General features: G+C 49.5%; 1 pseudogene; it reads right to left on the bottom strand.

Annotated features, from left to right (window-relative positions):
• The window catches only part of LOC141197716 (uncharacterized), a 157,510-nt pseudogene that overhangs the window by 12,774 nt on the left and 117,030 nt on the right, over positions 1 to 27,706 (bottom strand).

Here is a 27,706-nt window from a genome sequence, read left to right as displayed (position 1 = left end):
AGAGTTCTGGTCACTAAGATGAATGATGATGGGAGTGTATGTGCATGAAGAAAGCTGTCAGTTTCTATGCACCTTCATTTACCTCACTATGGCTTGCAGGATAGCAACAAGCTCGGTTGTATGCGGACGTAAAACACGGGATACTGTCTTTTTAAATTTTCGAGTTAGCTTATTTAGCAGTCATAAACTACCCCGGAGTCCATAAAGAAAACACAGCCTATTCGGCTAAAGAGAAAACAAAATACAAAACTTGCAGCACACTCCGTATCTCAGCCAAGGTCTGGCCACACACAGTTAGGCCTGCACAGGTGCAGCACACCCCCATGCTAGCTCCTTCCTGGAGCAAACTTTCCCCAGGTACTGAACACACCTGAGTGTGAGGGCTGGCTATTTAAAGCCCAGACCCTCTCCTGATTGGATGGATGGTGGATAACGTCCCTCCCTGCACTTCGTTATCCACTGAAAACATTCCCTTGTAAATGTGGTTCTATTAACTCTCTCTGCACCTACTTGTGTAGGAGAACTTGCATGTTTTCACATCACTGAGGCTAAGAGTCTCAGCGAAACATACCTCCCTTCTGACACACTACCAGTGACTTTGTCACAGGCTGTATACGTGTGTGCGTGTGTATCAGCCATTAACTCCTTGTTTGGTCTAAGATGATTTGATGTGGCTTCCGGACACATAGTTGATGGGAGGTATGTATCACAGAGGTGGTTGTCCTCTGTGATGTAAACCTGGAGTATTGCTGTAGTGCACATAGTACTAAGATACTTGTTTTTTTGTGTCTGGGCCAGGTTTTGCGGGCAGCCTGAGAGATGGTGGGGTCTGGCTGCCCACATATCTCACCCTTGGGTGTGATTCACAAGGTAAAATGTAGTCTGTGTGTTTGACACATGGTCTGTGTGTGTGGAGATAAGAAGGCCTCCTGTGTGTTAAGGCCGTTTATTTTCCTTTGCTTGTGGCATGGTTTATGAAGCACCAATATACCAGCATGGACATTTAAATGGAAACCATTCCTGTGTTACCTCACCATGCAATCAAGTGAGTAGCATTCCCACAATTGGTGTTAGAAGTGCGGGCAGCATTCCCAGGAAACACATGTGACTGCTACAGAGGTACTGCATGTCCTGGGTGAAGGTGGCCATAAGCCAGGGAGCAACTTCAGACAGCATGTAGGACCTGATTAAACACCTGGTTCAAGCTCAGCTGCAGCAGCAGTACCAACAACATCTGACGCAACAGGAGACAAATAAGAAGTTTGATTTACTCGCAGAGGCAGTTCGTGGCATGGAGGCGGCTTCGACTCCAAGGTCAGCTGATGATTTTTCCATCCGGAAGGCGGTAAGGAGAGTCCTGCAGAAAATGACCAAGGATGACGACATAGAGGCCTTTTTGACCATTTTTTCTCCGAGAGGGAGAAACTCCCGCCAGAGCAATGGGGGAAAGTACTGGTGTTATACTTAATGGGGGGCTCCAGAAGGCTTACTATGACTTGGCCTTACAAGACGCCAAGGAATATATAAAATTGAATTATTTGCGCACTTGGGGGAGACAATGGATCCACTGCTGGGCGTATCACCGTGACAAACCGCCTCGCTGCCAAATGCTTGATGTGCCGCATTTGGTCCAAAAATGGTTGCAGCCAAAGACCTCTACTTCTGCGCAGATGGTAGAGCTAATAGTAATGTACCGGCTGGTGCACTCCTTTCCGAGGCCAATACAGACTTGCGTTGCCAGGTTGATCCCCGGAACGTCGATGACCTGATCAGAGTTTTCAAAAGGTATCAGGGGGTCGAAGATTCCTTGGGTAGTCAACCCTCTCCATACTGGCTGTCCCAACAGAGGGTGGAGGCCCAAAATGGTATGGGATGTCTGTAAAATATTAATCTCTTATGATAAAAAAAATACATAATAAGAAACTTTGAAGCTTTGGTTCGAAACATGTTTAGTTTTAAATATTTTCAGAGAAAGACAGGGGTTATTTTGAAGATCTTGGCAGAGACACCTGTTCTGTACGTCAAACCTATAGGGCCCTTGTCAATATGGGTTATTTGGAGATAACTAATGATCCTTTTAAAGGTCATTACCCATATGTTTAAAATATGCCAACATGAGGTAACTGTGCACGTAGTCAAAATACATATTCCATTACTAGGTTTGCCTTAATATGGAGAAGCTACTAATATATCAGCAAGTCGCCGTATTGGGTTATGAAACTGTAAAAATAATCTTCAATGTATGTCTATGGGGCAAGATGGTATATAAGCAGAGACCGTTGTATGAAGAGGGAGATATCTCATACCTTGAGAATCTCCACCACGGATCATCTCATGCTTCTAAGACTGGATACGTAAGAACTTATAATTGTTTCCTATCTCTTTTTGACCTGATACTTCTTTTTGTGTGCTATGAACTATTTCTTTTCCATTTTTGTAATAACTTTTGAATGAACATTAAATAAGCTTTTGTTTTATCCACACAATTCAAGATTGCTTTTCTTCTATCTTCACCGTGCCCTTACCTAAAGTAAAGAAGTGTTAATTTTTCTAACAATGTCCGAGATCCAAAGAGGCGGAGGAGGTTATGCGGAAGTCCCAGCTGGTGATATTATATGGTGGAAATGTCACGGCCTAGGTCATATAGCCCCCGTTGTCCTCTGACCTCCAAGCAGATGAACTGTAGCCTGGGTCGCTGCTGTTCAGACTATACCTATCTGGCCTGCAGTGTGAACTTTCCACACAGTGAGGGGCCATAAGCTTGTCTCGTAAAGGTGAATAGTCGACTAGATTAAGGGAGTTTGGTGACCCTTGTGAGGGCCAAACTTCCTCTCCAGCTGATTGCTGGTAAGAAAGTTGGTGTCTGTTGCATTCATGATGATGCTAAAGACTATCCAGTGGCCAGAGTGGACATTGAAACAGCCCAAGGTACTGAGTCCCACAAGGTCGGCGTGGTGTATTACTTATTGCACTCCATTATCACAGTCCGGGACTGTTGATTGTTTTCAGACTTGTGTCTCGGTTAAGAGATGTGTCGCCCCTAAAGAAGTGTCACCACTCTCAGAGTCTGACGGGTTTCCCTTCTGTGTCCTTGCGGAATATGAGAAGGTAGTGTCCCCTAAGGCCGACATTCCTGAGTTAGGGGTGACCGGCGAAAACCTTGGGTTCACCCAATATAGTGACCTAACTCTAAAGGAGGCGTTCAATAATATAACAGTCATAAATGGTATAGCACAAGAGCCAGGGACCGACACCAGGGTTCCCTATTTTATTGTACTTGGTTACTAAGGTCAGAGAGGAAATAGTGGAGCAATTGTTGGTACCATGACCATGTAGGCGGAGGATGATGGACATGGTCCATTCACATGTCTTGGGTGGCCATATGGGAGTGGACAAAACTCTAGAACGAGTTATGTGGAGGTTTTATTGGGCCAGATGTCACCGGGAAATCTTAAAGTATTGCAGGTCCTGTCCCACCTGCTAGATAACCGCCCCTCCTCTCACTTTCAAAGTCCCCTCATGCCATTACCTATCGTAGAAGCGCCATTTGAGCGAACTGCCATGCCTGGTCAGTCCCCTGGTTAAACTTACTCATGGGCATCAATACATATTGGTCATCCTTGACTATGCTACGTGGTACCCTGAAGAGGTTTCCTTGAGAAACTGCTCTGTGAAAAGTATAGCCCACAAGTTTGTACACGTTTTTTCCTGGACCAGATTACCGAGGGAGATCCTGACCGACCAAGGAACACCCTTTATGAGCAAGGTGATGGGGCACCTGTGTAAGGCCCTGCAAATTACACAATTGAAAACATCAGTGTACCATCCCCAGATGGACGGCCTTGTGGAAAGGTTCAATAAAAGATAGAAGAGTATGCTTAAGAAGGTCATAGAGAAGGACGGTCGAGACTGGGACTGTCTCCACCATCTCTGTTGTTTTCTATCCAGGAGGTTCCACAAGTCTTTACCGGATTCTCTCCAATAGAACTTCTGTATGGCCGACATCCTCGGGGTCTCCTTGATATAGTGAAGGAAACCTGGGAAGCCGAAGTAACGCCCCATCGGATCGTCATTGAGCACGTTACCCAATTGCAGGAGAAGATTGTGAAGGTGATGCCCATCATAAAAGGACATCTCATCCAGGCACAAGAGGCACAATCCGGGGTCTACAACTGGTCAGCCAGGCTGAGGCAGTTCAGCCCTGGGGACCGGGTCCTTGTACTAGTTCCCACAGTGGAGAGTAATTTCTTGGCCAAATGGCAAGGTACCTATGAGGTTGTGCAAAAGCTTGGTGAAGTGAACTACAAGGTTCATCAACCAGGAAGATGAAAACCGTACCAAGTCAAGTCAATCTTATCAAGCTGTGGCAAGATAGGGAGCCCGTTGAAACTCCGTGTTTGGTGGTCAAGGCAGAAGCAGATGTTGAAGGACTCGAATAGTGAAGACGCTGTTGTGTTAGTGTTGTGTTAGTATATCAGGATCCTCTAACCAATGTTCAAAAATCGTCTAGGCCCATTGTGTAAGTGTTGAAAGAAGTTCCGGCGGAGCCTTCACCACAGGGAGTCTCACATGTAGACCCAGGTGATGTTGTCGACCTGAGAAAGATACCTCCACTAATGCACACTTAGCTTTGTGGGAGGAGGGTGAGAGCAGTTCTGCCATTTAGGGGGCTGAGCCCAGAGAAGAAGAAGGGACGTGTTTTTGTAGGAGTCAGACTTGAGCGCAGAGAAGCAGAAAGGACACATGCTTCTGGAGACAGAGTCAGTCTTGGGACAGAGATTCAGACAGAATGAGGAAGGAGAATGAGAGACATCCTGCCGGAGAGCAGATGGATTGCTTGGCATTATCTTCATCTACGGATTGTATCCTACAACTCCTTGCTATCTCCAAGAACTTCTACCACCGCTTGCGGTTCCTGCTTATGCACTAGGAAAGTCACTGGTAGAGAAGGATCTGGATTGTACTTGGAAATCACATACTAAATCACAGCATTCAATATTAATCAGCGTCTTCCAAAACCAGCAAGATATTCTCATGTATTAAAAGAGGCATGAACTCGCGGGACAGGAGCGTAACACTACCACATTACAAAGTGTTAGTGTAGTCTTATCTCTGATATCCAATTCAGTTCTGGATATCAGTTTATAATAAGATGCCACTTTAAATACCACAGACAGTCCCAGTAATATTAGTAGTAATGGATTGAGTAATATAGAGGTAACACGCGCCATGTCATCTGCCAGTGACAATTAGGCTGTAACGCAAATAGCCTGAGTAATGTCAAAATGCAGCTTTTTGCTATTTGTGTTAAAGCATTGGATATAGTCCTGGGAAACCTTAGAGTGTCATACATGGCTTTTCCATGGAGAATTTGGAGTATTTTCAATTGTTAACTAATCAAAAACAATTTTATTGGCTGATTTGGAATGTCATATATGGAGTTATGTAGCTCAAAGCCTGGGAGCATCTGATCACTGTCTTCCACCCCCACTGTGAACAGGTAATTGAAGCAGGTTATCTGATGGAGAGCAGACATGGAGTCTGTATACTGAGTAATGAACAGGTAGCTGTCACTGTTGGATAACTATTTGGGCCAGCAGATGTGTCACTATAGGCCTCCACTGGCACATGGGTATTAAACGCAGGGACTGGGGCTTTCATCTTGTGCAGTCACTCTGTACTGCCCAGCTGGGACAATGTAGAACAATATTTTAAGTTTTTTTGTATTATAATTTTAGTTTTACAGAATCCATGGATATATCCATGATCGGGGAGCAGATTCGCACCTTTGGGTAATATTGAAAAAGTTTTGTTAACTGGCAATCCACAGGAGTGCAATATCTCCCCGAATTGTGAATTGATAATTTTCATGTGTGGTATGCATAGATGACGGCCATATTGTTTCTATGGAATGTTCCTTTGGAAAAATATGACCCACATCAGAAATGAGGACTAAAACTGGATTAGAATCAAATATTATAAGCCGTCTCCCTCTTACCTCAGACGAAGGGGGAGTGAGGGGTCTGATGAGACCCATTATAATATCTCTTCTACCGTATATCAAGGTCAGGTCAAGAAGAACCACATGCGTATGGTCGTTCAGTACCACAACCTTTTCGGTGGCATCTTCCCCGCAAAGAAATCTCATGGTCCAGTCATGTAAGGTTTATTCATTCTTTTTATTAGACTGTTTGTTTTATGTATGACTTTTTGTTATTGTTCGATTTGTAACTTTTTAAGCATTGTGCTTCTTTTGGATATTAAATCTAACATTTAATATGTCTGTTTTTTGTTGTTTTAACGTACCCACAATCTCGAGAGAGAAAATAGCTTGGTTGTGTTACCAGGTAGCCAGAGTGCCAGTAGTGAACTGCTCAGGAGCTTGGGAAAGCTGGACGTGCATATGTCCCAGTGTGTTGCCCAGTAAAGGCCTCCAACCCCTCCTCAAGCCGCAGGCACGGGTGAGTGCGACATAACGGGAAATAGCAACACCTACTTGATAACGACCCTTAAGGCCCCAGTGGACCGACTATCCGCGCCACCAGGCACGGCAAATAATACTACAAAAATTACACCACCATTAGCCGGTGTGCATAAGGACGCATTCTTTTGCGGGATTCGTCCATTGGGATATGGATATACTATCGCCTTAATTCCCAGCTCATGATCGATATTGCTATAAAGGGCTTCAACGTCCAAACTTGTCAATATGGTGGTATCAGAGACATTAATACCTCTTAGTTTCGAGGCTAGATCTTTAGTATCACGAATAAAAGATGGCAAAGTATGCACAAATGATGCCAATATCTCATCTATATACCTACTAGTGCCTTCTGTCAAATTGTTATTTCTAGACACTAAAGGTCGACCGGGGATAGGGGTAATATTCTTGTGTACTTTGGGGAGCGCGTAAAACATTGCAATCATTGATTGTGGGTTTTAAAGAATTTCAAACTCTTCCTCTGTGACCAATCCATCTTCTAAACGCCTTTCTCAACATAGTTCGCAATACTTTAGTATCATGAATAAAAGATGACAAAGATCTAGTCTCGAAACTGAGAAGTATTAATGTTTCTGATACCACCATATTGACAAGTTTGGACGTTGAAGCCCTATATAGCAATATCGATCATGAGCTGGGAATTAAGGCGATAACATATTTTTTGAATATGAAAAGTAGGCAATTTGTACCACATAATCAATTTATTTTGTCACGTTTGAGGTTTGTGTTGACACATAATTATTTTGTATTTGATGATAATTTTTTATTATCAAACAAAAGGTACTGCAATGGGCACGACATGTGCGCCTACGTTTGCAAATAAATTTTTGGGGTGGTGTGAGGATCAGCATGTTTTCAATGAGAATTTGACTTTCTATATCAGTCATTTTATTGTGGGGAAGGTTTATTGATGATGTTCTAATTTTGTGGGATGGTGATACAAACATTTTTCTGGATTTTGTTTCCATTTTGAATAATAACCAAATCAGAATTTTTTTTACATATGAAATTGGTTTAAAACAAATCAATTTTCTGGACCTAAAAATTCAGATTGATGATATGGGCTGTGTTCATACTGATATTTATCAGAAACCGACCTCCACCAATAATCTCCTTCACTGGGAAAGTTGGCATCCAAGAGCATTGAAAGCTGGCATACCAGTAGGCCAGTACTTGCATGCCAGACGTAATTGCTCTGATGAGTCTCTATTTTTAAAAGAGAGTAGAAATCTATTCAGTAGATTTACAGCAAGAGGATACCCTAAACAGGTTCTTCATAAGGCCTTTAATAGACCTCTCTGGGAACTCCTTCAAGATTGTTGGAAGACCATTTCCGGTGACTACCTCTTGAAGCTCATCAAGAGAATGCCAAGAGTGTGCAAAGCAGTCATCAAAGCAAAAGGTGGCTGCTTTGAAGAACCTAGAATATAAGACATATTTTCAGTTGTTTCACACTTTTTTGTTAAGTATATAATTCCACATGTGGTAATTCATAGTTTTGATGCCTTCAGTGTGAATGTACAATTTTCATAGTCATGAAAATACAGAAAAATCTTTAAATGAGAAGGTGTGTCCAAACTTTTCTTCTGTACTGTACATCTAAACCACAAAACAACAGGGTATGTTGTATCGGGACTTATGACGAGCAGGCAAGTGCTGTATATAAGATAATGCAGAATTACTGGCCGCTTCTTCTGGCAGATCCAGATTTGAGGGAGATTGTTGGTGAACGTCCGGAGATCACCTTTCGTAAGGGTAAAAACCTGAGAGATCATCTCAACCACTTTAGTCGAGATGGAGAGCTTAAACCCTTGAAGAGTAAATGTACATCTAGGGTTGGTTCTGGCCCATGTGGTGGCCGTTCCTTCTGTAGGTATTTGGTGCGAAGTACAGCATTTATTAAACCAGGGGACCGACGTGAATACTACATAAAAGACCATATAGATTGCAAGTCTAAGGGAGTCGTATACGCAGCTAGATGCCCATGCCCAAAATTGTATGTGGGAAAGACAATTCAGGAATTTAGGAGAAGGATCTCCAAACATCTAAGCTCTATAAATACAGCTAAGGATACCCCTCTCTCAAGACATATGAGAAGTCAACATGCAGATAAACCCCCTGGATCTAACATTGATAGGTATACGTAAAGTGGAATTGGGTCCCAGAAAAGGGAATCTGGGTCAACTTTCATTGAGGGAGGAAGCAAGGTGGATCTATAAACTAAATTCACTTAAACCCAAGGGCCTAAATGAGGGGTTCAGTTATATCGCTTTTCTGTGATACAGTACAACTTAATGGGGTTAGATATATAAATGATACGTTAAGAAGAGCCTACTCGTTGACTTGGAAAGTATTAATTACGGAGCTTGTTTACCGACTGGCATCTGCCTTCTAACTATAGGTATATATATTGAAAATAGTATGGTTCCCCCACCCCCACCCCCACCCCCACACTTTTTTTCTTATATCTTGGCTGAGAAATAGTTTTTTCTAAAACATAATTAAAAAGAATAGTTTAATGATGTCCTTGATATTAATTTGAGAAGGAGATTGAGTGTTAGCTCCTTTATGTCTATGCCGTAGGTGCTGACATGTGCAGTGTCTCTGGAAACGCTCCACGGACAAAGTTACAAAGAGTATACAGAGCGCATGCGCAGTGATGACAGCGCTCGTAGTGAATAGGTCTATGAATGGAGCCGTGTCATTTGACGCCGCCCTATGAGGAAGCGTGTTATGGCTGATCGCGATTGGCTATCGCGGCCAGCAAATGACGATGGAGATAAACAATATGACGCTGCGTAGGACCACCGAGGATTGGTACGTGCAGAACCTATGATATGCCGCGATGTAGGTACGTGAGGATATGGCGTCTGACGCGGCGGTGATCGGTAGGCCTGTGGAAAATAAAGAGATGTGGGAGATATAGATAGTGATGGGGATTGGACAATGGGACACTCTGACATATGACCCTCTTATCAGATTGGTTGAGAGATATTATGATATGATTGGCTTTTGCCTGTCTGATGGTATTGGAGCAGAGCCTTTAAAAAGGTCAGTATTGTGGTTTTGCACTCAGTATAGCCCCAGCCCCCTGAGGAAGCCCTTGTGGCGAAACTAGTTGGGGTGGCTATGTTGTCTTTGTTTTAATAAGCACTAAAAGTGTCAGTGAGTGATAGGACCAGTGTCTCAATAGAGTGTAGTAGAGACTATGAATCCTAGGTATAATGAGAAATGAATTAGGGAATTGTAGCATACCTGGCGGCGTTCTTGCATGGTGTTCCATCTCTCATCATGCAAGATCGCAAACTTCATCTCCCGCCCAGCTTCCTGGTCTGGCTTCTTTCCTTGTGCTCTGCTCTGCTCTACTTTGGCTGCATAGGGCGACGCCCGCTGAACTTCCTGTTTCTTGTAGCTGCTGCGGACACGCCCCTGTTGCATCTTCAGCCTATTGCTGTCCATCTTTGGGTATTTATACCACCCTCTTCCTCAAGATGGCGCCTGAGCATTGTGTCTTGTCAGTTGGCTTCTGGTCACTGACGTGCCAGGTCCTATCTTGCTTCCTGCCTTATGGTTGCAGTTCCTGTGTGTGAACTGTGTCCTGTCTGTGCTTTCTTGCCAGCTGTCTTTCTGCCTTTCCCGGAGGCTGTATTTCCGGGACCTGTGTGAACACGCTTCTTGCCTGTTCGTCTGCCTGTCTGTTCCTAACATCGTGGTGTCTGTTCCCTTGTGAACTGAGTCCTGTTTGTGTTCCTAAATATCGTGGTGTCTGTTCCCATCTGAACTGAGTCCTGTCTCCCTTTTCCCTCTTTGTCTGTTTCCTGTGTCTTCCTGCAGAGTCTGATCCTGCTCCTAAACTCCTTCTCGTTGTCTCTGTACCTCTGTTGTGAGTTTAGTGTGCACTCGTTACTTCTTTGTAAGTACCTTGTGTGCTTTTGGTTCTGCCTTTCTTTTCCCGTCTGTTCTTTGTGAACAGAGTCCTATCCCCTTGCCTTGCTTACCGCTCCTGCGGTTTCCGCTCTGCTCTTGCCTTGCTCACCGCTCTGGCGGTCTCGCTCTGCTCTGACTCCTTGCTCACCGCTCCGGCGGTCTCGCTCTGCTCTGACTCCTTGCTCACCGCTCCGGCGGTCTCGCTCTGCTCTGACTCCTTGCTCACCGCTCCGGCGGTCTCGCTCTGCTCTGACTCCTTGCTCACCACTCCGGCGGTCTCGCTCTGCTCTGACTCCTTGCTCACCGCTCCGGCGGTCTCGCTCTGCTCTGACTCCTTGCTCACCGCTCCGGCGGTCTCGCTCTGCTCTGACACTTTGCTCACCGCTCCGGCGGTCTCGCTCTGCTCTGACTCCTTGCTCACCGCTCCGGCGGTCTCGCTCTGCTCTGACTCCTTGCTCACCGCTCCGGCGGTCTCGCTCTGCTCTGACTCCTTGCTCACCGCTCCGGCGGTCTCGCTCTGCTCTGACTCCTTGCTCACCGCTCCGGCGGTCTCGCTCTGCTCTGACTCCTTGCTCACCGCTCCGGCGGTCTCGCTCTGCTCTGACTCCTTGCTCACCGCTCCGGCGGTCTCGCTCTGCTCTGACTCCTTGCTCACCGCTCCGGCGGTCTCGCTCTGCTCTGACTCCTTGCTCACTGCCCTGGGCAGTCTCACTCGGCTGTGTTTGTCCACCACACCTGTGGTTCTGTTCCTGAGTCAAAGTGTGTACTGGGTCCTATCCCGCCTGTGTTCCTACCTGCTAGTGCCTCCCTGTCTGCACTCTAGCCTTACTTGCCTGCTTACCCGCCTGCCTGCTTACCCGCCTGCCTGCATACCCGCCTGCCTGCATACCTGCCTTGCCTGCCTATACCCACCAGTCTGTGTGCCAGCCTAACTAGTCTGTTCCTGTATTCCCCTGTGTGGGTCAACAGCCGTGTCCGGGGTCTGTCCTGGAGTAGCACCTGGTCCCTCTGCTCGGTTCCTCCTTGGTGCACTGGCGTCGTATGCCGTCGTGCGACCCTGGTCGGATCGGGTGGATACTTAGTTACGCCCCTCCAGGCATTCACTCCCCGGCACGGTCCAGTGGAATCACACGCACACGCCGCTCAGCCCGGGCGTGTGCATTACAGCATGCTCAGGCCATGGTTCCCGTTGAGCCCCACGGCCTTCGCTCTCTGAGGTGTTTTCCAGCGAATACATGCATTAAAAATAAATAAATATATTTTTTTTTTCTCTAGCTGAGTTCCAGGCGAATTACGCACCCGTCCAGATGGAGCTTTCTGCACCCGTTCCTGCGGATCCGCCCCAGTACTATGGGGATCCAAAACAAAGTCGTACATTTGTGGAGCAATGCATGCTACACTTCAAGTTCTACCCTCTTTCTTTTCCTTCTGATTGGTCTAAAGTGGCATTTATAATTGACTACCTAGCGGGTGATGCCTTGAAGTGGGTCACCCCCCTATGGGAAGCTTGGGATCCTATCGTCCTTGACCTGCAGGCCTTCCTGGTGGCTTTCCTAATGGTCTTCGATGACCCCAATCCTGGAGTCCCTGCTGAAGCTGCACCTGCTCCCGCGGATCCACCACGGTACTACAGGGATCCAAAACAATGCCGTGCGTTTGTGTGGCAATGCTTGCTGCAGTTCCGGTTCTATGCCAATGCTTATTCTTCCGATCGGGTTAAGGTGGGATTTATAATGTCCAACCTAGCGGGTGATGCCTTGGAATGGATCAACCCCCTATGGGAAGCACAGGATCCTATCGTTCTTGACCTACAGGCCTTCCTGGTGGCCTTCCTTTTGGCTTTCGATGATCCTAACCCTGAAGCCCCTGCTGAAGCTTCACTTCCCTGTATCCCGGAGCAGCCCCGACGGGTAATGTGCATAGGTAGCGCACAAGTTCTCCTGCCCAAAAAGACTGTTGCTTGCCCAGAATCCACTCAGGATGACTACACTCTCCGGAATACTTCTCCCAACCTCAAGAGGCAGTCCAGACGTGCTAGACGTAGAGGCAAGCCGTCACGCCAGGGTCTGTCCTCCCTGAGACCTCCTGACCCCTACCTTGAAGTCCCTACTGAAGCTTCATCTCCCTGTATCCCGGAGAAGCCCCAGCGGGTGATGTGCGTGGGTGGTGCACCAGTTCTCCTGCCAGAAGAGACTGCTACCCATCCAGAGTCCACACAGGAGAGCTTCCTGCACCTGGCATCAGATACTACACCCACTTTAACCAGTGTGCATGTCCAAGGATGCTCCGAAGCTGTGATTACCTCTGAGTCTGTACACCTCTACTACCTGGCGGAGGACCCCCTGTTGCCTCCTGAATCCTCCGGGATACCACTCGATGACAATTGGAGAGAGACTTCCCTACACCCGGTACCCGATACTTCGTCTGTTCAGTCCTGTGGGCCTGACAATGGGTGCCTCAAAGTGGTAGTTACTCCCGAGTCTCTACACTCCTCAGACCAGGCGGAGGACCTCCAGTTGTCTCCAGAACCCTTCGGGGTGCTACCTGGTAGCGAAAGGACAGAGACTCTCCTATTCTCTGTACCTGATACCTCGCTCGCTTCGTCCAGTGAGTCCAACTTAGTGTACTCCGAAGCAGATGTTACCCCCGAGTCTCTACACCCCTCCGACCAGGCGGAGGACCTCCAGTCGTCTCCTGAACCCTTCGGGGTGCTACCTGATAGCGAATGGACAGAGACTCTCCTTTACTCGGTACCTGATACCTCGCGCGCTTCTTCCAGTGAGTCTGACCTAGTGTACTCCGAAGCAGAGGTTACCCTCGAGTCTCGGCACCCCTCCAACCTGGCGGAGGACCCCCAGTTGTTTCCTGAATCCTCCGGGGTACCACCACATAACAAAGAGGCAGTGACTTCTCTACACCTTGTACCTGATACTTTGCCCATTTCATCCTGTGAGCTTGACAAGATGTACCCCGAAGCAGAGGCTATCCCCGAGTCTCTGCACCCCTCCAACCCGGCGGAGGACCTCCAGTTGTCTCCTGAACTTTTTGGGGTGCTGCCTAAAAATAAATGTAGAGAGACTTTTCTGTGTGCTGTTTCTGGTACTTCACCCGTTTCATCTGTTGCTGAAGATGGCTGGATGGGAAGTCGCATCCTAGCCATCCAGATTATGAGACCAGTTTTGTCTCCTCCTGTGGACAATAGAAGTAATCTCCTTGAAGAGAGGGATTGGCCCCCAAATTCCCTGCGGAAGATCCTTGCAGGCCTGAAGAAGAGGGGGCGTAAGGGGGGGGGTACTGTAGCATACCTGGCGGCGTTCTTGCATGGTGTTCCATCTCTCATCATGCAAGATCGCAAACTTCATCTCCCGCCCAGCTTCCTGGTCTGGCTTCTTTCCTTGTGCTCTGCTCTGCTCTACTTTGGCTGCATAGGGCGACGCCCGCTGAACTTCCTGTTTCTTGTAGCTGCTGCGGACACGCCCCTGTTGCATCTTCAGCCTATTGCTGTCCATCTTAGGGTATTTATACCACCTTCTTCCTCCATATGGCGCCTGAGCATTGTGTCTTGTCAGTTGGCTTCTGGTCACTGACTGGTTGCAGTTCCTGTGTGTGAACTGTGTCCTGTCTGTGCTTTCTTGCCAGCTGTCTTTCTGCCTTTCCCGGAGGCTGTATTTCCGGGACCTGTGTGAACACGCTTCTTGCCTGTTCGTCTGCCTGTCTGTTCCTAACATCGTGGTGTCTGTTCCCTTGTGAACTGAGTCCTGTTTGTGTTCCTAAATATCGTGGTGTCTGTTCCCATCTGAACTGAGTCCTGTCTCCCTTTTCCCTCTTTGTCTGTTTCCTGTGTCTTCCTGCAGAGTCTGATCCTGCTCCTAAACTCCTTCTCGTTGTCTCTGTACCTCTGTTGTGAGTTTAGTGTGCACTCGCTACTTCTTTGTAAGTACCTTGTGTGCTTCTGGTTCTGCCTTTCTTTTCCCGTCTGTTCTTTGTGAACAGAGTCCTATCCCCTTGCCTTGCTTACCGCTCCTGCGGTTTCCGCTCTGCTCTTGCCTTGCTCACCGCTCCGGCGGTCTCGCTCTGCTCTGACTCCTTGCTCACCGCTCCGGCGGTCTCGCTTTGCTCTGACTCCTTGCTCACCGCTCCGGCGGTCTCGCTCTGCTCTGACTCCTTGGTCACCGCTCCGGCGGTCTCGCTCTGCTCTGACTCCTTGCTCACCGCTCCAGCGGTCTCGCTCTGCTCTGACTCCTTGCTCACCGCTCCGGCGGTCTCGCTCTGCTCTGACTCCTTGCTCACCGCTCCGGCGGTCTCGCTCTGCTCTGACTCCTTGCTCACCGCTCCGGCGGTCTCGCTCTGCTCTGACTCCTTGCTCACCGCTCCGGCGGTCTCGCTCTGCTCTGACTCCTTGCTCACCGCTCCGGCGGTCTCGCTCTGCTCTGACTCCTTGCTCACCGCTCCGGCGGTCTCGCTCTGCTCTGACTCCTTGCTCACCGCTCCGGCGGTCTCGCTCTGCTCTGACTCCTTGCTCACCGCTCCGGCGGTCTCGCTCTGCTCTGACTCCTTGCTCACCGCTCCGGCGGTCTCGCTCTGCTCTGACTCCTTGCTCACTGCTTCGGCGGTCTCGCTCTGCTCTGACTCCTTGCTCACCGCTCCGGCGGTCTCACTCTGCTCTGACTCCTTGCTCACTGCCCTGGGCAGCCTCACTCGGCTGTGTTTGTCCACCACACCTGTGGTTCTGTTCCTGAGTCAAAGTGTGTACTGGGTCCTATCCCGCCTGTGTTCCTACCTGCTAGTGCCTCCCTGTCTGCACTCTAGCCTTACTAACCTGCTTACCCGCCTGCCTGCTTACCCGCCTGCCTGCATACCCGCCTGCCTGCATACCTGCCTTGCCTGCATACCCGCCTGCCTGCATACCCGCCTTGCCTGCCTATACCCACCAGTCTGTGTGCCAGCCTAACCAGTCTGTTCCTGTATTCCCCTGTGTGGGTCAACAGCCGTGTCCGGGGTCTGTCCTGGAGTAGCACCTGGTCCCTCTGCTCGGTTCCTCCTTGGTGCACTGGCGTCGTATGCCGTCGTGCGACCCTGGTCGGATCGGGTGGATACTTAGTTACGCCCCTCCAGGCATTCACCCCCGGCACGGTCCAGTGGAATCACACGCACACGCCGCTCAGCCCGGGCGTGTGCATTACAGGAATCTCTAGTTGTGAGACATGTGGTGGTGAATGTGTATAAGCAAAATACGATAGAAGGAACACTGACACTCTAGTGTGTTTTTAAACCAAATTTTTGCACCATTTATTTTAACAATTAATGAATAAAAGTCAAGTTTTAGCACGTCCCTAAAGTTGGGTTTAGTTGTCCCTTGTGGGCAATATGGTATTGAATAAGAGTTGTCCCTATGGGGGTGTGAACACCTTTGTTAAGATTTAATCCACAATATATGGGTCCGCACTAGCGACGGCACGGAAGGGGATAACGCTACTGCTAACGCATTATCACAATTTAATTGGCGAGTTTTCAGAGAGCGCCTCCCCAACGCCCATCCGCCAGGCTCCCTCTGCCCCCTTCCCTCTGGGATCTAGTGGCCAACAACTGATGTCACTAATCCTAGCGTCAGTTGCGCCGTCGACGTGGCAAGCATACGGTAAAGCATGGGAAGAGTGGACACAATTAGTGGCTGGCAGACGCGTCGACCAATGATTAGAAGTCACCATAGAAATTTCTCCACCCGCTAGTGAAGAGAGGCATATCAGGGGCGTTGGCACAGCAGTGGCTGGCCCGAGTGGCATTTCATTTCTTACTACTGAATTGGGGAGAAGTGACAAAAACATTCATCATCATACAAGCCTTAAAAGGGTGGAAAAGGGCTCAGCCAAGCAAGGAGTGTGGATGTACCGTGTCATTAAGATTGCTTACCCACATCGTATCCCTAACGTCAGTAACATGCCACTCCCAATTTGAAGCGACACTCCTGTCTTTCGCCTTTGCGATCGCCTTCTTCGGGGCGCTACGTATAGGCAAATTAGTCCTCCGATCCAAAAACAGCACCAGTGGAGGCTTATTACACGAAGACGTAGTCATAGCCACTAACAATAACGTTATACGATTACGCATACGCAAAATCCAATCCGGCAAAGGCACTTGGGTGCTGTTACACCCCACAAACGGGGCAGTGTGTCTGGTTTAAAATAGTCAAAACATATCTAGCTATAAGGCCACAAGGTAGTTTCTTCCTATGGCACCTCGACGGCTCTCCACTAACGAGGTACCAGTTCCAATCATTATTTAATAAATGCCTAACAATGGCAGGGAACCACCCCAAAAATTACGGGACACACTCATTCCACATAGGTGCAGCCACGGAAGCAGCAAAAGCAGGATTGCCAGAAACAGAAGTTCAGGAATAGGGCGTTGGCGATCCACGTGTTTCGCAAGATACATAAGACCTGACTTGTTAATCTAACCCGGTTTGTTTTTTCCCAGTTGACACAAAGCCAACAATTTGGGTAGTAAGTCATTAATTTATATACTGGACAGAACAATGGGCAAAAGGCTGCCCAGGCGGGAGGGATTTGGGGTTTTGGGAAACAAAATTCAATTGAATAGGTATAAGAGGCCTGCGGTGGCCACAGGTAATCCTGGAGGTGGTCGACATGAGGAGAGAGGAAAGAGGTCTGGTCATCCTGATCATGCACACCGGGGGAAAACAACTTCTGCCATCAAAAGAGAGCAGAATTGATCACAATGATGAAATTAGATAGGGAGCGGTTCTGAGCATTTTTCCCCAAACTGAAAATAGTGTGGTCCGAGATTGTGCCAAGAGTGGTGTGGTTAGGTGCACGAGACGGCGCGGCCATTGAACGAACGAGGCGGACAATCAACACACGGATGTCAAAATTCATCAGGATCAGAAGCGGAGTAGTGATACGGCACCGCCAACTGGAAGGGGACAACGCAAACCTTCTAAGGCCCGATAGAGTGCACCTCACAGACAATGGTCTAGACATATTCTTGTCAGGACTCCAGGACGGAGTCGAGCAAGCACTAAACGAGATGGGTGGGGGTCGGAGTCCTGCATACAGGTATGCAGGATCCTCCGTGGCCTGGAAATAAAGAATGGACATGTTGGAGAGTTCCGCTTGTTGGCTGACTTGCCTGTGACAAGAAACAGGTCATTTGGCAATGAGCTGGTTTGAGAAGTTATAATGCCTTTCTAATGAAATAAATGGATAATTTAATAAAGCTGTGACCGATCCTAAACCATCAAGTTGTATCTGGTATATTATTGGTGTAACGGGTCTGGGAGGTGGAACCTCTGAGCAACTATACAAAGGGGCAGTCCTTGTAAGGAAGCGGGTGGCTCCCAGGGAAGACGGGCAGGTAGTCACGGCTAGTGACGGGGACAGTCTCTGGGTAGAAGGGCAGGAGGTCACGGCAAGTGACGGGGACAGTCTCTGGGTAGAAGGGCAGGAGGTCACGGCAAGTGACGGGGACAATCTCTGGGTAGAAGGGCAGGAGGTCACGGCAAGTGACGGGGACAGTCTCTTGACAGGCGGGTGGTCACGGCAAGTGACGGCTAAGCCTCCAGGTAGGCTAGCAGGCAGGTAGCAGATGAGTGCTCCCAGGTGAGCGGGTAAGAGTCTCTGGACAGGCAGGTGGTCACGACACGTGACGGCAGAGCCTCCAGGTAGGCTAGCAGGCGGGTAGCAGGTGGACGCTCCCAGGTGAGCGGGCAAGAGTCTCTGGACAAGCAGGTGGTCACGGCACGTGACGGCGGAGCCTCCAGGTAGGCTAGCAGGCGGGTAGCAGGTGGACGCTCCCAGGTGAGCGGGCAAGAGTCTCTGGACAGGCAGGTGGTCCCGACAGGTGACGGCAGAGCCTCCAGGTAGGCTAGCAGACAGGTAGCAGGTGAGCGCTCCCAGGTGAGCGGGCAAGAGTCTCTGGACAAGCAGGTGGTCACGGCACGTGACGGCGGAGCCTCCAGGTAGGCTAGCAGGCAGGTAGCAGGTGAGCGCTCCCAGGTGAGCGAGCAGACAGATCCATAGACAGACTGGCAGGGATGGTAGGCAGACTGTCGGACCGCAGGAATGTAAGCAGATAGACAAGTATCAGGCAGGTATCAAGCAGGAATCTGACAGGTAACTGGCAGGTAACTGGTAACGGGACCTACTAGAAAAAAGGTCTTTCCTCTTACCCTTTTGGTGGCTAGAATGTTCTCTACCTCGAACTCGTTTTCAGCGGAAACCGGAGCAGGAGGTGTACCTGTAGACTTGGAAAAAGAGTTAAGTACCACGGGTTTGAGGAGAGATACATGGAAGGAGTTAGGGATGCGCAAGTTGGCCGGGAGTTTCAATTTATAGGCCACCGGGTTGATTTGTTTGATAACTTCCAGTGGGCCGATGAACCGAGGCCCTAACTTGTAAGAAGGAACCTTGAGCCGGACATACTTGGACGAGAGCCAGACTTTATCTCCAGGACAGAATTGTGGAGGATCCAGGCGTTTTTTGTCAGCGTGTTTTTTCATCCGCTCGGACGACTGAAGGAGTGCGGATCGGGTACTCTCCCAAATGGAGGAAAATTCGCTAACGAGAGATTCCGCAGCCGGATTGTCCACCGAGGTGGAGACGGGAAACGGGATCCGAGGATGCTGACCGAAGACTACAAAAAACGGGGATTTGGAGGAGGATTCGCTCTCGTGATTATTGTAAGAGAATTCGGCCCATGGTAGGAGATCCACCCAGTCCGAATGGTGGGCATTAACGAAGTGCCGGAGGTAACTGGTCAGGATCTGATTGATCCTCTCCACTTGACCATTGGACTGTGGGTGGTAAGCGGAGGAGAAGTCCAGGGTGACGTCTAGCAGCTTACATGTGGCTCTCCAGAAGCGTGAGGTGAACTGAACCCCACGATCCGACACGATGTGGTGGGGCAGGCCATGGAGACGGAAGATGTGGCGAATAAAGTCTTTAGCCAGCTCGGGTGCAGACGGGAGGCCTGGCAGTGGAATGAAGTGAGCCATCTTGGAAAAGCGGTCAGCGACCACCCAAATGACCGTACAACCGGCAGAGACAGGGAGGTCCGTTATAAAGTCCATAGCTATATGCTGCCACGGGGCAGCAGGTACTGGAAGAGGAAGGAGGCGATCGGCCGGCAGGTGTCTCGGAATCTTGTTGCGGGCGCAGGACACACAGGCTGAAACAAAGTCTATTACGTCCTTGTGCAGGGTAGGCCACCAGTAATGCCGGGTAATAAGCTGGAGGGTCTTTTTCTGACCAGCGTGGCCAGCTAGCTTAGATGAGTGACCCCAGTGTAGGACCTTCTACCGATCAGGTACTGTTACGAACGTCTTACCAGGAGGGAGACGATTTAGATTCACGGGGGCCACCTGCATTACTCTGGCGGGATCAATGATGTGCTTTGGTTCCTCCTCTAGATCAGACACCAGGAAGGATCGGGACAAGGCGTCAGCTTTGATGTTTTTGTCTGCCGGGCGAAAATGAAGAACGAAATCAAAGCGGGCAAAAAACAAGGACCACCAGGCTTGGCGCGTGTTAAGTCTCTGGGTGCTCTGGAGGTAAGCCAAGTTCTTGTGGTCCGTGTAAATTATTACCGGGTGAAGAGCCCTCTCGAGCAGGTAACGCCACTCCTCCAGAGCCAGCTTAATGGCCAATAACTCTCGGTCTCCTATAGAATAATTGCGCTCAGAAGGGGAGAAGATTTTGGAGAAGAAGCCGCAAGTTACCATTCTTCCGGAAGGCGACTTTTGGGTAAGTACCGCTCCGGCTCCAGAGGAGGAGGCGTCAACTTCCAGGAAGAATTGTTTGTTGCCGTCCGGACGATGCAGCATCGGGGCGGTAGAGAAAGCCTGTTTTAAGGAAAGAAAGGCTTCCTCTGCTTCGGGCGGCCATTCTCTGGGATTAGTGCCCTTACGGGTGAGCGCAGAGATTGGGGCAGTCCGGGAAGAGAAGTGCGGTATAAAGAGGCGGTAGTAGTTGGCGAAGCCCAGGAACCTCTGAATAGCCTTCAACCCCTCTAGTCGGGGCCACTTCTGGATGGCAGACAGTTTCTCAGGATCCATTCGTAGGCCGGTCTGAGAGATAATGTAGCCCAAAAACGGAAGCGAGGTCTGCTCAAAGAGGCACTTCTCATATTTAGCGTAGAGGTGGTTCTGCCTGACCCTGAGCAGGACCTGACGAACATCCCTCCGGTGAGTGAGAAGATCCGGAGAGAAGACCAAGATGTCGTTCAGGTACACCACTACGCAGGAGTAGAGAAGGTCCTGGAAGATGTCATTGACCAACTCTTGAAAGACGGCGGGAGCGTTACAGAGACCGAAGGGCATTACAAGGTATTCATAGTGGCCGTCCCGGGTGTTGAATGCCGTCTTCCATTCATCCCCCTGATGGATACGGACCAGGTTATACGCCCCACGGAGATCCAGCTTGGTGAAGATTCTAGCCCCCCTCAGACGGTCAAATAATTCCGGAATGAGCGGAAGGGGGTATTTATTTTTCACCATGATCTGGTTAAGGCCTCTATAGTCTATACAGGGACGGAGTGAGCCGTCCTTCTTTTTGACGAAGAAGAAGCCTGCTCCCGCCGGGGAGGTAGATTTCCGGATAAATCCCCGGGCCAGATTCTCCTCAATATATTCAGACATGGACCAGGTCTCAGCAGCGGACAAAGGGTAAATACGCCCACGGGGAGGAGTAGCGCCGGGTATCAGGTCGATTGGGCAGTCGTATGGTCTATGAGGGGGTAATGTCTCTGCCTCCTTTTTATTAAAGACGTCCGCATAAGACCAATAGGGAACCGGAAGACCAGGTAGATTGGCAGGGGTAGGAGAAGGACGGACAGGATGGACGGGAACTAAACAAGTCTTATGGCAGTCCTGTCCCCAGCGAAGGACTTCTCCGGTCTGCCAATCTGAAGCCAAGGTAGGCCTAGCAAGAGGGCGTGAGAGAGTCCAGGCAGAACATGAAAGAAGATGCTCTCAGAGTGCAGCATTCCCACCTGCAGAGTAATGGATTCGGTGATGAGTTGGATGGGACGTGGTAAGAGGCCTCCATCCACGGCAGCGACAGACAAGGGTACAGCCAGAGGTTTGGTGGGAATGCGGTATTTCTCTACCAGGGACTGAGAAATGAGATTTCCGGCAGCTCCAGAGTCAAGTTGGGCTAGTTCAAAATAACGGTTCTCCCCGTAGATGATAGAAACCGACAGCAACAGAGATGGAGAGGGTTTACTCTTGTCTAGGACGACCTCTCTGAGCGATCCTAGACACAGGCGTTTCCCGACCTCTCCGGGCAGGAACGGATCCGGTGCTCCTTACTGCCACAGTAGAAGCAGCTCCCCTCGGCTCGGCGTAACTCTTGACGGGTTTTGACCATCTTGGTCTGGTCGACCTGCATAGGCTCGGGTGAGTGCGCCTGGGGAGTAACGGGAGAAGTGACGGGTTTCTGGAAGGTAGGAGCTAGACGTGGAAACCTCCTCTCACGGGTGACCTCTGTGGCGCGCTCCTGGAACCGGATGTCAATCCGGGTGGCAAGTGTTATTAAGTCGTCGAGAGTGGTAGGAATGTCCCGACCGGCGAGTTCATCTTTAATACGGCCGGACAGACCCTCCCAAAAGACAGACACCAGGCCAACTCTGAAGCGAGGGTACGGAACCGTATGGCATATTGGCCCACAGTGAGATTTCCTTGACGGAGGCGTAGCAGAGATGATGCGGATGAGGTCTTCCGTCCTGGTTCGTCGAAGACTTTCCGGAAAGCCGTGAGAAAGGCTGGCAGGTTGGACACCAGGGGGTCTCCTCTCTCCCACAGAGGGTTAAGCCATGCCAGTGCCTCCCCAGTGAGATGGGACATGATGAATGCCACTTTGGCCCGGTCGGAGATAAACTGGTGGGACAGGAGTTCAAAATGCAGGGTGCACTGGTTTATGAAGCCCCGAGCTTGAGCGGGGTCGCTTCCGAAGCGAGGAGGTGCAGAAAGCCGGGGTCCGGGGCAGGATGCCATGGTATTGGTGGGCAGCGGCGCTGCCGGGTTGCGAGTCATGACACTAGCGGTGGTTGCTGGTGGAGCAGTCAGAGTGTCCAGGCGAGAGTTGACACTTCGCAGGTGGCTCAGGATGGACTCCTGTGGGACCTCTGACGGGACAGTTTATGACATAGGTCCGAGAGCGAGGGAGCTTGGGTGCCACCGGGTTCCATGGCCCGAGCAAACTGTAACGGGTCTGGGAGGTGGAACCTCTGAGCAACTATACAAAGGGGCAGTCCTTGTAAGGAAGCGGGTGGCTCCCAGGGAAGACGGGCAGGTAGTCACTGCTAGTGACGGGGACAGTCTCTGGGTAGAAGGGCAGGAGGTCACGGCAAGTGACGGGGACAGTCTCTTGACAGGCGGGTGGTCACGGCAAGTGACGGCTAAGCCTCCAGGTAGGCTAGCAGGCAGACGCTCCCAGGTGAGCGGGCAAGAGTCTCTGGACAGGCGGGTGGTCACAGCAAGTGACGGCTAAGCCTCCAGGTAGGCTAGCAGGCAGGTAGCAGGTGGACGCTCCCAGGTGAGCGTGCAAGAGTCTCTGGACAGGCAGGTGGTCACAGCAAGTGACGGCTAAGCCTCCAGGTAGGCTAGCAGGCAGGTAGAAGATGAGCGCTCCCAGGAGAGCGGGTAAGAGTCTCTGGACAGGCAGGTGGTCACGACACGTGACAGCAGAGCCTCCAGGTAGGCTAGCAGGTGGGTAACAGGTGGACGCTCCCAGGTGAGCGGGCAAGAGTCTCTGGACAGGCAGGTGGTCACGACACGTGACGGCAGAGCCTCCAGGTAGGCTAGCAGACAGGTAGCAGGTGAGCGCTCCCAGGTGAGCGGGCAAGAGTCTCTGGACAAGCAGGTGGTCACGGCACGTGACGGCGGAGCCTCCAGGTAGGCTAGCAGGCAGGTAGCAGGTGAGCGCTCCCAGATCCATAGACAGACTGGCAGGGCTGGTAGACAGACTGTCGGACCGCAGGAATGTAAGCAGATAGACAAGCATCAGGCAGGTATCAAGCAGGAATCTGACAGGTAACTGGCAGGTAACTGGTAACGGGACCTGAGGGCTGAAGCAGAGTGATAGGCTATGCAACAACATTGCTCGGGCACCTCCATTTTGGAGGAGGTGCCTTATATATGGTCAGGTCCTCCGGCCATTGGCCGGGGACTCCTTAGGATGGCGCGCGCGGCCCCTTTAAGAGAGGTGGAGCGCGCGCGCGCCCTAAGCACAGTGGCCGGGAAGCAGCGCGCGCTGCCAGCAGAGCGGGAGGAAGACGCCGGGCACGGAGCGGAGAGGTGAGGGGAACGGCGTCCCTGCCTAGCAGGAAGCAGGGACGCCGACGCTACAATTGGCAAGGGAAAGGGGGTGGTAGAGGGCCTAAGCATGCGTCAGGGTTTGGTTGGGGTCCCCACAGTCCTGGTGTTGTAAAATGGTGAGTGGTGGAAGTGTATGGTGCCCAGGGCGGTACATGTGGGCAAGCTACAGCTTCTCCAAGCCATGGCACCTCACAAACAGTGTCCCAGTCCATATGTAGTGTGCTGTGAAGTTTGCTTTGCAATCACATGTAGGCCAGATCCTTCCGCTGTATCCACGTCCTTCGGTCCAGGATCAGCTGCGTACACATCAGGAGACAACTGGTTCATTATAACAAGTTCAACTTTACTGAGCAGTTCAGATACAACAGTCTATAACACGCAGTTTCGAGCACAGCACCCTCCAGTTCCTTCAACATAACACATTTCAAGCTTTTGCTTACATTCAGCTCGAAACATGCCTACACTTGATCCTCTTATTACCCCCAGGGATTTCCCGTGTGGCACCACAGCACTCCTGAGATGTTACATTGCCCTCTTGTATTTCCCAGTCCGTCTTCCTATGTATGGAAGGGATTATGGCACACTTCTCAGTGCCGAGTTTGGGCCGTAGGTTACAGGAATTTCCCCATAAAATTTGGTCCGGCTCATGCTTCCAGAACGATATTGACTCCACGTGCCCCCAGCCCTCTGCAGCTTGAACCTCAACTTGACACGAACCTCACACTTTCTCAATCTAACTAAACCAGGAAGTGACTCCCCTTTTTGCTTGACCCACCCCCTCCAATGCTGGGCTGGCCCAAACATATCACTGTATCCTAACCTATACCTACATCTTGCACCCTACTAGGCCCACCACTGCCTATCTGCCCTAATGTTTTTATCTATCACTAGCAAAGTCCTAAACTATGTTCTTCACTTTCCCTACCCCTGAGCTGAGTGTACCAGGTTACCTTAAGCATTACCAACACAGTACCCACACAGCAGTATCAGCACCTATAACACTCTATGCATTTTACATTACACCATAAAAACACAATACAGCCGCATGTTAGTATTCACACTACAATTGTTGTCTTCATCGGCAGTCTCTGTCACACTCTTACAGCAGTGTAAATGGTGGTGTGGACGATCTGGGGAGTGCGCTTTGCTCAATGTTGGCCTATTGCGATAGATAATAATAATTTTTTATAATAATAATTTTTATTTATATAGCGCCAACATATTCCGCAGCACTTTACAATTAAGCGGGGACATGTACAAACAATAAATTCAATACAAGGTGAGACAGTTTAACAGTTACATCAGGAGTGAGGTCCCTGCTCGCAAGCTTACAATCTACATGGAAATGGGGGGACACAATAGGTGGAAAGTGCTTGTTATTTCAGGTCTGGCAATTATAATAAGTCGGGATTATCATATAAAGCTGTATGATCCGGTCATCAGCCTGTATGTTAAAGTGCAATACTCAATTACCGAGTGCAGTTATCGAGTGCATGGAGGGTGTAGAAACAGATGAACAGTAGGGTGCAGATTCTGAATAGTATTTAGGAGGGAACAGGGGAAAGTTAGTTTACTGAGTAGTTGAGGTGGTAGGCTTGTTTAAAGAGATGGGTTTTTAAAGCGCGCTTGAAGACATCGGGGCTAGGCATCAATCGGATCGTCTGGGGTAGAGCATTCCAGAGAACTGGTGCAGCACGAGAGAAGTCTTGGAGACGGAGGTGTGAGGTTCGGATTATGGGGGATGTTAGCCTTAGGTCATTTGTGGAACGGAGGGCACGTGTAGGACGATAGACTGAGATGAGAGAGGAGATATAAGGTGGTGCAGAACTGTAGAGAGCTTTGTGGGTGAGAGCAATGAGTTTATATTGGACCCTGTAGTGAATGGGTAACCAGTGTAATGACTGGCACAAGGTGGAGGCATCGGTGAAGCGGCTGGACATAAATACGACCCTGGCTGCCGCATTCAGGACAGATTGGAGAGGGGAAATTTTGGTAAGAGGGAGACCGATCAGAAGAGAGTTGCAGTAGTCCAGACGAGAGTGAATAAGAGCGACAGTAAGAGTTTTAGCAGTTTCCAAAGTGAGAAAAGGTCGGATTCTGGAGATGTTTTTAAGATGCAGGTGACAAGAGCGAGTGAGTGATCGGATATAGGGAGTAAAGGAAAGGTTAGTGTCGAATATGACCCCAAGGCAGCGGGCATGCTGCTTGGAAGTTATGGTTGACCCCTCCAAGGTAATTTCGATATTAGGTAGAGTTAGGTTACTAGAGGGGGGAAACACAAGAAGTTCAGTTTTGGAGAGATTCAATTTGAGATAGAGGGAGGACATGATGCTAGACACAGCAGATAAACAATCCTTGGTGTTTTCTATTAGGGTAGGGGTGATGTCAGGGGAAGAAGTGTATAGTTGGGTGTCGTCAGCATAGAGATGATACTGGAACCCAAATCTGCTGATTGTTTGTCCAATAGGGGCAGTGTATAGAGAGAAGAGGAGGGGGCCTAGGACTGAGCCCTGAGGAACCCCGATAGTAAGGGGATGAGGAGGGGAAGAGGAGCCGGCAAAACATACAGTGAAGGAGCGGTCAGAGAGGTAGGAGGAGAACCAGGAGAGAACGGTTTCCTTGAGGCCTATAGAGCGGAGCATAGTGAGGAGGAGCTGGTGATCCACAGTGTCAAATGCTGCAGAGAGATCCAGGAGAATCAGCAGGGAGCAGTGACCTTTGGATTTGGCTGTTAGTAGATCGTTAGAGACTTTAGTGAGGGCAGTTTCAGTGGAGTGTAAGGAGCGGAAACCAGATTGTAGAGGGTCGAGGAGAGAGTTATCTGAGAGATAGCGGATTAGACGGGAGTGGACCAAGCGTTCCAGGAGTTTAGAGATGAAGGGAAGATTAGAGACAGGTCTATAGTTAGCAGTGCAGTTCTGGTCCAGGGATGGCTTTTTAAGTAAAGGGGTTATGATGGCATGTTTAAATGATGAGGGAAAGATACCTGACGAAAGAGAGAGGTTAAATATTTTAGTCAGGTGAGTGGTGACCACCGGTGAGAGGGACTGCAGGAGATGTGAAGGAATGGGGTCACTGTTGCAGGTTGTAGGCCGAGAAGAAGCGAGGATAGATGAGTGGACAAGTGAGTGGGAAGCGGAGTCCACCTTTGCGGCTGCATCCAAGGAACGTGTGTTGTGATTTGAGTGGTGTTTGACAAATTGGTGGCAGCGTTAGTGGTTTTCATAACATGAACTAATGAAAAATGTGCTCATCTCTATTTCTTAATCATCATTTGGTGCTGAAAATTGTTTCTCTTTATCTTCTAAAACTGTGACTTTAACCCATTCCCGGCATGCGCCGTACATGTACTGCTCTGCGGGAGCCGCGTTCCCGCAAAGAGCAGTACATGTACGGCGCTGCTATTTCCGGTCTCCGTGCTGCATTGCGCGGTGACCTGGTTTAGATGGCTGCTGTCTCTGACAGCTGGCCATCCCTGCACGTCGCCCCGGGCGTCTGTACCGCTCCCCCTGCGTCGGCGATCGCTGTGATTGGCTGGTCAATTCTGAACAGCCAATTGCAGCAATGTTTCAATAAAGTTTAAAAAAAAAAAAAAAAACCCACATGACTTGTTGTGATCAGTGCTGTTGTTAAAGATAAGATTCTAAAATCTACTAAAAAACATTATATGAAACTCTGATGTATACTAAATATCTATACTTATATTCTGTTATATGTTATCAATCTTGTTTTGCATATATTTCTTATATTGGTTATCATTTAGTCATATATACCCTCACTTTAATATATATTATGAAAACCTTGATATATATATATATCAGATATCTGTACTCGTGTGTCACTATATATATATATATACACCCCGAAATGATTAGTTGGAATTAGTTATAGAAGTGAACTTTCAAATTGTTTCCAAGAAGGAGACGAGACAAAGGATTCAACAT

The sequence above is a fragment of the Phyllobates terribilis genome, unplaced genomic scaffold (genome assembly GCF_046119375.1).
Source record: "Phyllobates terribilis strain yellow unplaced genomic scaffold, ASM4611937v1 Scaffold_86__1_contigs__length_6382490, whole genome shotgun sequence".
NCBI classification, from domain to species: domain Eukaryota; kingdom Metazoa; phylum Chordata; class Amphibia; order Anura; family Dendrobatidae; genus Phyllobates; species Phyllobates terribilis.
Note: the sequence above shows the minus strand (reverse complement) of the source record. Positions and strands in the feature narration are given on the sequence as shown.